The sequence below is a fragment of the Tinamus guttatus genome, unplaced genomic scaffold, assembly GCF_059628265.1.
Source record: "Tinamus guttatus ecotype Peru unplaced genomic scaffold, ASM5962826v1 Tinamus_guttatus_pri_ptg000602l, whole genome shotgun sequence".
Taxonomy (NCBI): Eukaryota; Metazoa; Chordata; class Aves; order Tinamiformes; family Tinamidae; genus Tinamus; species Tinamus guttatus.
This window is the reverse complement of record NW_028289136.1, coordinates 4,879,105-4,891,902: the sequence shown is the minus strand read 5'-3', so window position 1 is coordinate 4,891,902 and position 12,798 is coordinate 4,879,105. Positions and strand designations below refer to the sequence as shown.

Here is a 12,798-nt window from a genome sequence, read left to right as displayed (position 1 = left end):
TTTTGGGGTAAACAAACAAAAACAGCTGTAAGAGAAATGTGTATGTTAGTTTCTAAATAGGAATGAAAAGAAGTGTATTTCTGAATAGGTGTTCTCTGAGTGACAGAGGTATCTGAAGGCTATTTTAAAGGACGTGATATAATTTCATTATTGAAGAAGGGCAACAGCAGTTTTAAATAAGAAAAGCAGTTCTAGGCATTCATGTTTTAAGTCTTGACATAAGGCTTGTCACAACCAGACAGCTCCATGCAGCAGGTGAGTTACAGGAAAGTGCTCTCAGCTTTCTAACACGTAAGTCCTAATGTTAAGCAGGTAGGCACTTTGTGGTGTATGGAAATACAATCACAGCACGCAGTCAACACTTTGAGCTTGCTTTGCTATCGTTATTCTGATCAAATAGCAGGCACACTTCCTCGAATAATGAAATAGCAATTCAAGGCTGGTGCATTTCTTGCTGATTTTCAAGTATAAGAGCTCATATAATAGCAGGTACACACATGGATCTATCCTCCCACAGATGGGAAGTTAACCTTAAGCCGTGTAGAGAAGAGATTCAGAACTTTGTTCAACTGACTAGTTCAGATGCGGATCTTACCATCATGGACAATATTACAGACAAGACTATATTTAGGCAGTTGGATCCCATCCACTGTCACAGACACTACTATATCACAAAAAAAAAAAAAAAAAAGGTAATGGAGATTTAGTTGTTCATCCACAGGCCTTTCGTTTTACATCACAAAAGGCAACAACATGCACACATATTACATTTCCTACATTAGACCCCATCTCCTCAATCCTTGTTTCCCAGAGGATTCTTTTTGAGTGTGCCCTAAGTGCATTACAATGTATTATGGACATGCAACTCAAGAGGAATAAAAGAAGAGATGAATAAAACCCATTGTACCTTCTCCACTGAAGCACTTCAATAGCTTTTAATTGTGTCCTGACTGCCTTATATTATTTAAAATAGAGTGGACCCTTAACATACCTTCATCCTACTTAAGGGCTTTCTTTTGCACTACTTTCATTTATTTATTTAGTATTATCACTAAACATAACATTTCTAACGTGGTCTAATTTTACTCACTTTGCCCTTGAATAACCTTATGGAAAGAACCAAGTGAAGAGGGAAAGAACCTCTTCCCCCAGTGGCTGGTGCCACTTACCATTTCTTGACCATTTCTTAGCAGTCAAGACCAGAGACTTGCCTGATGCAGCTCAGCACAACCAGGGTCTCTGCACACTCCCCAGAGCTCTTCACTAACAAGAAAATTCAGAGAAGCGATGAAGATTGATGAAGACTGACAGAGTATATTGCTGTCCCAAAGCTGCTACAACACAGCTGAAAAAGGATTTCCATATAGCAGGCGTTAAGTGAAGTGGAGCTAACTTCTCACCAGCTCCAAAGCCAGGCAGAACAAGCTTGAGACTTGTGAGCAACAAGTCTAAGTTCTCAGCATTGTCCTATTTCTATTCTTGGGAACGATCACAAACAGGACCTTCTTTTTACTTGGAACATTGCGGGCATCAGAAAACCATTACTCACTTAAGACTTCTAATAAACACCTCTAACTTCATCCCAGGGCTGCTATACACAGGGCTGAACAGTTCACAGAGCTAGCCCGATTTTTGTGCTTTCTGGAGGGTACATGTTCACACAAAAAAGCATGTATGCTGCTCTAATACCTTTCAAATTAAACCAAAGGTGATAGGTGACTGGTGTAAGGAAATAGGGAGTAGAGATGGAGGAACCTTAAAAAGTATAAAGAAACAAATGGTCAAATTAGCACATCTCTCACAGAAACAAGGACTTAGCCAAAATACTATTTTATAGGGCAAGAATATAGAAGAGATTAAACTCTCCAGGATTCAAGGAAACCCTTAAGCGAGGAGCACAAAGCAACTATCTAAAAAAAAACCTTCGTCCTTCAAGTATACCCATAGTCAGCATTGCTATATGGGTGACAAGCTGTCATTCAATAACTAAAAACAGGTTACTGTAGCTATGGCTAGATTCTAGTTTCCATTTTAAAACTTATTCTGTGAGTTGTTCTGCATAATTATAATGATATTTGCCAATACACACACAATTGCATATGGTAATTTATGAATAAGGCCATGGGAACAATGGTAGAGAATCCTGACAATGTTTTGTTGTGTTTTTTTTTTTTTCCTTAAATTATTAAAGTTCACTGTGAGACCATGGACAATTTGCTGTTGGAAATAGATACATGGTCTCTGTTTTCAATCTGACTCCCATAGTTTTTGCTTGGGTTCCAAATCTCTGAAGTGATCTGATTGACACCAGCTGGTAAGGGCGAAGATTATTAGTTGGAGGGTCAGCCAACGGATGATGCATGATACTATCATCTGGTTTCGCTCCAGCGGCCAAAGAGAACATGGAAAATGTTGCTTCCTAGGCACCTTCTGATGACAAATGGCAGCAGGAGCAAATTTCTCGAAGGCCAACAGCTCACACGGGGGACAGACAGGAAAGACTTAGCCTGGGCTGGATTGAAAGGGAGATTGCAGAAGCTTGTGTATGGAAGCAATTGTCCTGCCAGCTTCCAAATCCAATTAGCAACTGGAAAAACAAGTCATTTCCTGAACCAACATTGTAAACATGGTGCTCTCCTAGCAGACATCGAGTAAATGACATAATGATGCACTGGCTGCAGGTCCACACGGTCTCATTTCAGAGGAAAGTGCAGAAATGTCTTTCCTGAGGCATCAGGTCCTCCCCACCTGAGTCCAACCGTCCTCCCTTCGGAAAAGGAGAAGGATGTACAAAAGTGGTTTTGGATTAATTAAACCTAGAGATAGAAAACATCCAGCAAGTTGAAAAGTCAAGATTTTCACAAGAGCAAAGAAGGGAAAAAAAAAAAAAAAAAAAAAAAGGAGGCATGAGGGGGCTTCCTACACAAGAGCTTTAATTATCAAAGCAGAAAAGAAACCAGATTGTGTGCTGGAGTGAACTTGCTTTACTTCATGCATCACATTGACTTGTAACTGCTGAAGATACTTCAGTATTTTTACCATTTCTCTCGGGGGACGTTTTTGAATGTGAACAGTCTCACAGCTGGTAGATTTTGTGGGAAACTCAGCAGCAATCTTTTGTCCCACTCGTTGCTTTCCCAATGCAATCATTCCCCACCCTACGAGAAGCTCTGAACTGCTACAATCCTGCCCATACCACCAGCAGACTTCACCCCATGCTGTCTTTCATTTAAGAATATCACTTAGTTCAATAGGAAATTGCTAGCTGTTACCATTCCCATTTTTCAGTCTGGGAAGCTGATGCATAAGCAAAAACACCATTTACTTGATATCATAAACAGACTCAGGTGACAGAGACAGAGCTCCCAGGCTGATGGTCTGATCAGGGGATCACTTTGCTGCTGACAAGAAGCCCCGTGAAAGCCAATTCCTTTGTAAAGCTTTATAAAGATCTGTCAGTCCAGCTTGCAATTACCTACATAAACTACCTCTACTCAGATGAAATACAATAAATGTATTAAGGAGCTAGAAAAATTATTAGACTTTTGATAGACTTTGCTTTTAGATAATTAACACATTTGCTGGTCAGCAGTAAAGCTACTTGAACTGTATTTCTGCCTTATTTATTTCCAATGCAACATTCAATTTAATACATTGTTTCTATATCTTTGGGCCAGAGGCCAAGGCAGATGTCCGCCTGACACCAAATCCTATTAGAAACTGCAGTAACACAATTGTTGTTAAAGCTAAATATTTTATAGCTTACACTTGCCACCAAGCATCATCATTCCCTGGGCATTTAAAGTCTTCTCTCTACTGGCAACGAAAAACAAGTTATCTAGCTGGCAATTGAATAGCAGCTTTCCTGGGAGTTCATAAGCACCAGGACTGCTTTCTAAGAAGTGATTAAATGCCATTCAGTGTAGTGTCACTGCATGAATTGAAATGTAACCGTCCCCTTCGATAACCTGAATGAGTTCCTCTGGAACTGGAAGTGTTTGCTATCAGCTACATAGGGGAACAAGACCACGTTAGCACAGTTATGATTTAATGCATCAGTGCTGGTAATGTAATGAAGGTGCAATTTCTATTACAGATGAGAAGATTAAATGCAGGAAGTGAGATGCCAAGGAAAGGTTGGAGTCTAAGTATCCGCACTTTTTGTCCACTTCATCAACTAGTAGTCCAAGCCACAGAAGAAATGGCCCCAAAATCTTTTGTTTCATGGGTACTAGAGGATAAATGAAACACAAAGGCCATGTGTCCAATCTTCAGAAGAAAAGATGCTCTCTAAAGATGCCTCCCTGGGGTTTGGTGGATGTGGCCGTATACGCCAGGCTCAGCACACTGTGGCTTCCAGACTGCCTGGAAGCTGGGAGGGAAAGCTTGGATTTGCTGAAGTGCAGCACAACCTCTTTGGGCTTGCCTGCCAAGACTGTCCTGGTTGGGACAGCGGGTTGGATTAGGTTTTTATGAAGCAGTTCCCCTGGGAGCTTAAGGAGGGTGCTCAGCAGCAGCTATAAAACGGAGTGAGCATTTAGAATAACCAGCTCTTTGTACCGTGGGCAGCAGAACCCAGTCTTCAACTCCCACTTCCTCATCTTCACCAGCATAACGTGAGAGAGGATCTATCCACGACTGTCTTTCCACAAGCGTAGAGGCACGTCCTCTATATCTAGCCCAGTTTGGTCCTGTATTCTGATTGGCATAATAAAAGATTCTACATCAACAAGCTCATTGCGGTGATGTCTCTCTTTCACAAAAACGAACTGAGCAGTAATTTTATTAGAAAGACAGATAGTGGAACATGAAAGCAAAAAAGATCCTGAAGCTCTGTGAACACAAGATAGCATTTAATTTACTCCTCAGTTGCAGAGCTCGCAGTCTTGTTTATTTTTCAAAGAAATGATGCTTTTTGATCAAATTTCACCACAGGGTGGGTGGGATTCTGTGTCTAGAGAACTGCCGCCTGCTCTTGTAATTGTGATAACAGTGCCAAGAGAAATGCAGAGGTCAGAGGGTATTAAACAGGTTTCAGATAACTTCCAACATCAGACTTAACATTTTGAGGGGGAAAAAAAGAAGGAAAGAAGGCTCCAGATATGAGAAAATATGGAAATGCTGAGCTCTTGCTCCTCCTCTTCCTTCCCCATCTGAACTTGAAAAGGACTGGTTCACTTCTCTGGTACAACCTCACCTGCTGAGATTTCGATTTTTCTGCTTCATTTTTGTTTTATAAGGCTTTTACTTTTCTAGCTCAAGTAATCCACACCTGGTAGCCAGGGATGCGAAAGTCTTGACAGCATCATGGAAACTCAGTCATTATTTCTGAGTGCTCTTTCACAGTTTCCTTTTCTGCAGGGCACCTAGTGTGATGCTGATACGGCTAATGCCACTTGATGGTTTGCCAGATTTTGATTTTTTTTTCTTTCTTTTTTTTTTTTTCTCTGAAGGCTGGGAGGTCTGTTTTAATTAAAGATCCATGCATATAACCCTGTTTTGCTCTCATATCCCAGTGGAACTCTAACCTTCACATGCAGGTATCAGGATGCTAAATTAGGAAAAGGGCAACAGGCAGGCAGTCCTTTAAATAACTCCCTAATTTACTCCTTACTCTGAAAGTCACAGTGAAATACCGTAACTATAGCATCCAATTGCACGTGATTCTCCTCCACTCTGTATCTGTAAGGGCTATTAAATACAAAAAAAAGCCATTTTTAACAGCAGAAACCCCAGATCTCCATCAATGTATTCAGAGCACAGACCTTCTCATGCCAGTAGCGACTCCACAGTGCAGATTAATTTTAACAGGTGACGGTGAAGCACAAAATGTTTGTCATCTGTGTTCAGTTTGGGTTGCTCATTGAAACTCTCCAGTGCTGCTGAGTTTGCCAGATTTGCAAAGCAACATGTGGGCTTGCTTTCCCTTCAATGTCTGGGCTTTTGCTTCTAGCCCTGGCTTGGAATATCTCTCCAGGTACTCAAATGGATCTCATCACAATAACGTCCGTCTCCCTCACGTTATCTCAAGCACATCCGTATTTCCAATCCATCTGGAAATGCTACAGAAATAGTGTTTTGTGCAATGTTTTTGAACTTCTCTTCTTTACTCAGCCAGAGACTGAGACAAAGTGGGAACAGTTTGGGGAATAAATAAAGAAGAGACCCAGCCCAGTGATTTCAGAATTATAAACCACATTTGGCCTGAATTTGGTTGGCCTATAAGAGCACTTTGCCACACTGGCTCACCCCTTTCTCTCACTGTTTTCATTTTAAGGAGAAATCTTTCTAGTGCAGAATGTCTCATAATCTAAAGCTGCAAGTGGGTTCAAAGCACAAGGTGAAATGGGATTTCCAAAGCACTTGGGCACTGGTCTACGTATACTAACATTTAGGTTAATGCTAAAATTTCTACCGACTTCACTGGGACCAGAATAAAAGCACCTTTTAGAAAATCCAGCTAACTTCCAGAAAATGCTCTTCTGCTGTTCACAGGGATTCATAAGGAACACCATTTTCTTCCCTGAGAACGTAAGTTATGCTAAATGCACGAAAGGCCTATGAAAAACAGTTCTTAACTAGTCATATGTTCAGCATCTGAATTTTTTTTTTCTTTTCACAGCTGGAATGTTTTTAAACCTGAATTTTGCTCCAGTAAACCTAACTCTCATATGCCCAATTTGCCCAAGGGACTGCAAAGGCCCCCCTTCTTTTTTTTTTCCTTCCCCATCTCATAAATTGTTACAAACTAATACAGGAAACAACAATTATTCAGCCTTCAGGGTTCAACTTCTGGAACTGCACTAGCAAGCGGGAAGTTGCTTCATGTTCAGTCCATTACAGTTTCTACTCTTGTAGCTTGGGGCAAGGCTAAAGTTGGCTTTGAGTTTCGTTTGAAATTATATTGTAAGCTGGCATTTTCTAGTGGGGGGAAAAATCTTCTTCTTATATCTTATATATTCTTATTCTTATATATATTCTTATATTCACACACACAGGACCTCAAATGTGAACTGATTCAGTCAAACAAATGCCATAAAAACTTGGCAGTATGATCATTTTAGGTGCATTAAAGTTTAAGCTTCATTTTACATAAAGTCGTTAGCAAACCAATCAAGACTGATAAATAGGGATGTGCTACATGGAATAGCTGGCATGAGGGGTGCAGTTACACCTGCCTGATGCTATGGATATGCCCTTTGGAGCACGCTGCCTGCTCTCCGGTTGCTCCAGAGAGACATGGGTGGCCCAGGGCTCTGACAGATGCATAGACATCCCTGTAGACACCCACAGAGACACCCTGGAGGGCCTGGGGCTTCCCAGGTGGCCAGAGATGCTTCTGCTTAGGCAGCTGAGATGAGTCCTCCAGGGTTTTAGAGCAGGGCCTGAGAAAAAAAAGAACTCACAGCTCTGTTTCTGCCTCTGATGGGCTTGTTGTACAAACCTGCTCAATCCATGTCACTTCTCAGGGCCTCCAGCAGCTCCTCTAGAAACCAGTTGAACATCATTAATTTAGCTCCCATTCTGAGGCTGTTGTAGCACTTAGATAAGGAGAGCAGTCACACATTGAATGCACAAAGAGCCGTTATCATGTAAAAAAGTGAATACATGCCAGGTGGTAACATACAGGCTGTGTCCTCATCCCCCTGCCCCTTTGTGAAAGGGGAGACTGGTCCAGTAACTCTGGAGGTGTTGACGGTTTTGGCTTCCACGCTGTGATGTGGTCAACTAACCACAGGCAAGTACACATGTCATGGGTACTGCTCAAATGCAGCCTTTGGAAAATTAAGTCTTCAAAACTCTATTGTTCTAACCCAGAAAGGGTTCTCTATTTTTCTTTTTTTTTTCCCTTTTTTTTTTCTTTTTTTTTTTCCCCAAAGGAGACAAGCAACTCTCAGCACCTTATTTCTGTGCTTTAGCAGGAGAGCGTTCACGGGAAGAAAAGTCTGTACAGAGCTGTCCTAGCAGCCCAGTAATATGACACAGGAATAAAACAAGCTGTGCTTACATTAACCTGCAGGCTGGGGTGCATGCAAAGAGCTATATACAAAAGTGCAGAAACGAAAACCATATGTAGTGTTTTACACATTTTACACTAGAAGCTGTGTCACTAAAGGCAGAATTCTGCTGTGCTGAAAAAAAGAAAAAAAAAAAAGAAAAAAAGGAGACAGAAATAACAGAGAGAAAGAAAAAGGCTTTAACTTTAGTATTAAATAAACCTTTTCTTGACCCTAAAACTAAAGTAATTACCCCAATCAATAAACCTTTTGTACAAGCTCTGTCAGATCAAGAGAGCTGCCCTGTCTGCAAACAGAGCAGTGACAAGCAAGTTCAAGGCTACCAGCCTATGTAAGTACAGATGTACGCAGAGCTTTTCATAAAGACAAATTTACCTTCTTTTTTTTCTCTTTTTTTTTTTTCTGTTAAACTGTGATAAAAGACAGACAAAATCTGTATCATTAAAGGCATTCAAACATCTAACTTCTGAATGAATACTCACTGGCATCTAAATATCTTTGCAAAGAGGGCATAGTTTCTTTTGTGCAATAATGTAGAATTTGAATGCATGTAGGCTTTTCTATTTTTCCACCAAAATGATCACCTGTATTCACAAGATCTATTGAAATGTGAGTACACATATACACCAAATTAAAAGAAAAACAAGATCAAGTGCAATGTTAAATGAATTGCTGCATCTCTGGTTTAAAACTAATCTAGCTTTACACACTATAATTTTCTATGGCTAGCCTAGGTTTTTCTCTCAAAGCATCAATGAGGAAATATACTGTATATAGAAACCACATCTGTGGAAGCTGTAACAGGTATCTGGCCTGTATAGGCTTCTTATTATTTAATTATCTTTGAGATGTGTCCCTGATTCCCCCTTTATTGAAGATGCCCTAAGTCTTCAACCAAAAAAAAATCCTGAAATAATAATTTTGCCTGTCATTACAGCTTGGGAAGCAGGGCTGTTATGTTGAGAATAGTTTTAGACACTCGCAGAAAGGGAAAAAAGGCCACTGAAAATAACATCTAGGCTTGAAACGACTGGTTCTGGGTTTTTTGGAAGGGCTGTGGTAAAAAGCAGCGTTTTGCAGATGGGCTGGCGCGCGGCAGGAGCAGATGTTGGACATGAGGTCGGGCAGCCCCCCGCCAACCTGCATGGTTCAGCTGCAGTGCCAAACATGCCCTTCCTCTTTCCCTTTCTTAGTGGAATTCCAGCCAAAAGGCAGGATGAAAACACTCCTGAAAGGGATCCGAGAGGCTGGAACAAAGCTGCATGTGTCAGGAGCGGTGGGAAAGGGCAGGCAGGGAGCTAACGGGGACGCACAGAGCCCCTCGGCTCGCGGCAGGGGGAAATGAGACAGCTCATCACGTTTGGGGATTGGGACATGGGTGGAAAGATTTAGGGAGCACTGATAAAGTTACTGCTGAGCCCGCGCTGCTGCACTTTCACGGGGCGTATCACTGCCCCTATAAAAACATAATCGCGGCTTCACTGGGGAGAGCAAACAAAAATCTGGGGCCACGGGGAGTACAAACTAATGCGAAAAGTGTGAGTGCGTCCTCACACCCCTCCTTGCATTCCGGATTCAGGCTCAGGCCATGTTTGCTTTTTATGAAGCCCCATAAAGCAAACACACTGGATTTACACATAGCCTGGATGAAAAACTGGCCTCGCACCGAACACACTGTTAGGCTTTTTTTTTTTTTTTTTCTTGCGAGGGCAACTCTTCCAGCTCATAGAGAAGTTAGGTAAGGGAGTTCACCCCACATCTCCTAGGGCAATGCCCTAGTATGAGGATGGGTTGTGTTTGGTTAGATGGGGCTCTCCTTTGCTCTCCTGTCCTCTTGCCACCCTTCTGCACAGAATAATTCAGCTCTCACCAGAGGACCTGGGTTCCGGCGGCCCAACTGGCTGCTTTGTGGTAGACATCCTCAATGCTGCTGCACAACCCGAACTAAAGATTTCAATCGAGCAGAGCTGTCAACCTAACGTCTTTCATGAGACCAAGTTCACAAGGGAAAAACCAGGTGGATGTGTGGGGATACGTAAAAAACAAACCCAGGATGTTGTCTGGGGATGGGCTGCAGAGGTGCTGGTGTCTGGGAGGCCCGTTTCTGCCTCACATGAAGGCAGATCACACCCTGGCCGGGACCCACGAAGGACCCTTTTTTTCTCCTAGCTCACCTGAGTGACCCTTTCTTCTCTGAATATCACTAAAACCCGCTGCCTTTACCATGCTTAGAGGAGGCGGGTCAGAGCTGACTGAAACCAACCAGCAGGAAAAGAAGCATCAGAAAAGGGGAGGCTGCAGCAAGAGGGTAATCAGAGAAGGCACCGGCCATCTGACAGTGTCTGTCTGGCAAGGGCTTGCACTGGGACACAGACAGCTGAAGGCAAAAATGTATCTGCGGAGCATGCAAAACTCTGCTGCTATTTTGCCAGACAGACATCAAAAAAATCAAAAGTGAAGTTGTGATTTTCCTCCCCACTGTGTTTCTCACATGTCACTGTTTCTGTTTTCCTCTACAGACCAAGCAGGAGGAGAGAGTTCTGAGTCTGGGCAGGAAGAGGTTGCTAATGACTTATCTAAAGTGGGGTACCACAAGGTGGGAGTGCTCAGAAGTCCCTCTGTGGATCAAGGTAGTGGATAAGATGACTGTAATCATGCAGCAAGAAAGAACAATACTTAATAACTGATCACTTCCATGGAGCCCAATTAACACGTAAAGTACTTGCTCAGCTTTTAGTATGTGCTAAGTGTTTTGCTGGATGAAGTCTAAGGACAAGTTTAGGCCTAAACATTAAATCCAGTTTTACTTTCAGAGTGCTGAAGATCTACTAGCACATAAGCAGCTCTGCAGAGAAAGACCTGGGTGTCATGGTGGACAACAAGTTGACCACGAGGCAGCAGTGTGCCCTCGTGGCCAAGAAGGCCAATGGGATCCTGGGCTGCATTAGGAAGAGCGTCTCCAGCAGGTCGAGGGAGGGGATCCTGCCCCTCTACTCAGCCCTGGTGAGGCCGCATCTGGAGTATTGTGTCCAGTTCTGGGCTCCACAGTACAAGAGGGATGTGGAGCTGCTGGAGAGAGTCCAGCGCAGGGCTACAAGGATGATGAGGGGCCTGGAACATCTGCCCTATGAGGAGAGGCTGAGGGAGCTGGGCCTGTTCAGCTGGAGAAGAGAAGGCTGAGAGGGGATCTAATCAGTGTCTATAGGTACCTCAAGGGAGGGAGTGCAGAGGACGGTGCTGGCCTCTTTTCAGTGGTGGCCACCAACAGAACTAGAGGTAATGGCCACAAACTGAAGCATCAAAAGTTCCACAGGGACTTAAGGAAAAATTTCTTATCAGTGAGGGTGACAGAGCCCTGGAACAGGCTGCCCAGAGAGGTTGTGGAGTCTCCTTCTCTGGAGATCTTCAAACCCGCTTGGACGCAGTCCTGTGCCACGTGCTCTAGGTGACCCTGCATGTGCAGGGAGGTTGGACTAGATGACCTCTAGAGGTCCCTTCCAACCTTAAGGATTCTATGATTCTATGGGGAGTTAAATGAAGGAACTCAGGCACTAAGGAGCTAAAAGAAAGTGTAAACCAGAACAGATCACAGCTCATGTTAGCTTGTAGAGTCTCCTGACTCCCCAGTATTTACATGAAGCCAATTTAGACTTTCTCAGACATTAGCAAAGCCAGTGTAAATAACTTTAATGGCTTGGGGACTGTAAGTGGATCACACTTAGGCATCCCCTCTGAATTGGAAGTGGAGAGAGCCAAAGTTAGTGTACACATAGGCAGCGAACATAAAAGAAGCAGATCTCAGACTCTTCCTATTCCCTTAGCTAAGAACAAGCTAAACACTTAGGGCTAAATAAGAACAATCCATGTCACGTCTCTCAAAACTTCTGCACTCGGGAGAGTTCCCAATCCCATTGCCTCTGTGCCCAATAACTGCTTCTCTGATCCTTACATTCAGTCCTGCTGCAAAGCACTTCTCTGTGGATATCCCTCGTGTGTGAGAACTGCTGTGCCAGGGGTTGTGTGGGGGTTGCTTGTATTTTAGGCTATTGCAGGAAGAGAACTTGCCTTTTGATGTATATCGTGAAGTGCTGTATGTGCTGGCAGGCCCCTATAAATAACACTACCAGCTCCCTTTTTGTACTTTGATGGAGAAAAGTGCTTAGTGATAATTTTCTTTACAGCGAGTGGAGGCGGCAGGAGGAACAAGGGTCCTTTCTTAAACTTAAGCACTGCCTCTTGCAGAAGGTAAAAGAAATATAAAACATTGCATCCTACCATGGCTGTCTACATGTGTTTCCTGTCGCTTGCTGGTGACCCACTGGTAAACAGAGACCTTCCCCTCTCACAGACAGATAATTTCTTTTCCTTTTTATTTCCTTGTGGCCCTGCACAGCCAGGCTTTCCTGAGCGCAGCAGTGGTAACTGCTGGAAGACTCTCCGGCTCCACAGACGCAGTTTTCAGGCTCTCTCTATCGAGCAGAATTTTTGGCCAGCATCTCTGTCTCAGTTGTGCTGATGCCAGCTCTTCCTTAGCCTACTATTTTGTTCCACTTATACCAGATTGCTCTGAATAAATCACCGCTATCAGGCAGAGGTGAATCCACAAGGCGCTTTTCAGAGAAGAGTTTCTATTAGAAATTTCAGGAAGTGCCACCAATGTCATTTGCAAGAAGGTTAATTTATTATTGAGAGGCCATCATCTTCCATTCCTTTATAATGTCTTGCATTGTAATTCAGAGGAATGGGATATATAAAAAAATGTTATTAAATACTGAAAACT

The 12,798-nt window shown here is 42.9% G+C and overlaps 1 protein-coding gene and 1 long non-coding RNA gene across 2 annotated transcripts in view; one reads left to right on the top strand and one right to left on the bottom strand.

The window, feature by feature from the left end:
* The window catches only part of LOC148592420 (uncharacterized), a 381,317-nt gene extending 374,392 nt beyond the window's left edge, over positions 1-6,925 (top strand). Inside the window, exon 2 of the long non-coding RNA XR_015913942.1 lies at positions 6,623-6,925. This is a non-coding gene — a long non-coding RNA (uncharacterized LOC148592420). The remainder of the gene's footprint in view (positions 1-6,622) is intronic.
* The window catches only part of TENM4 (teneurin transmembrane protein 4), a 364,557-nt gene that overhangs the window by 145,726 nt on the left and 206,033 nt on the right, over positions 1-12,798 (bottom strand).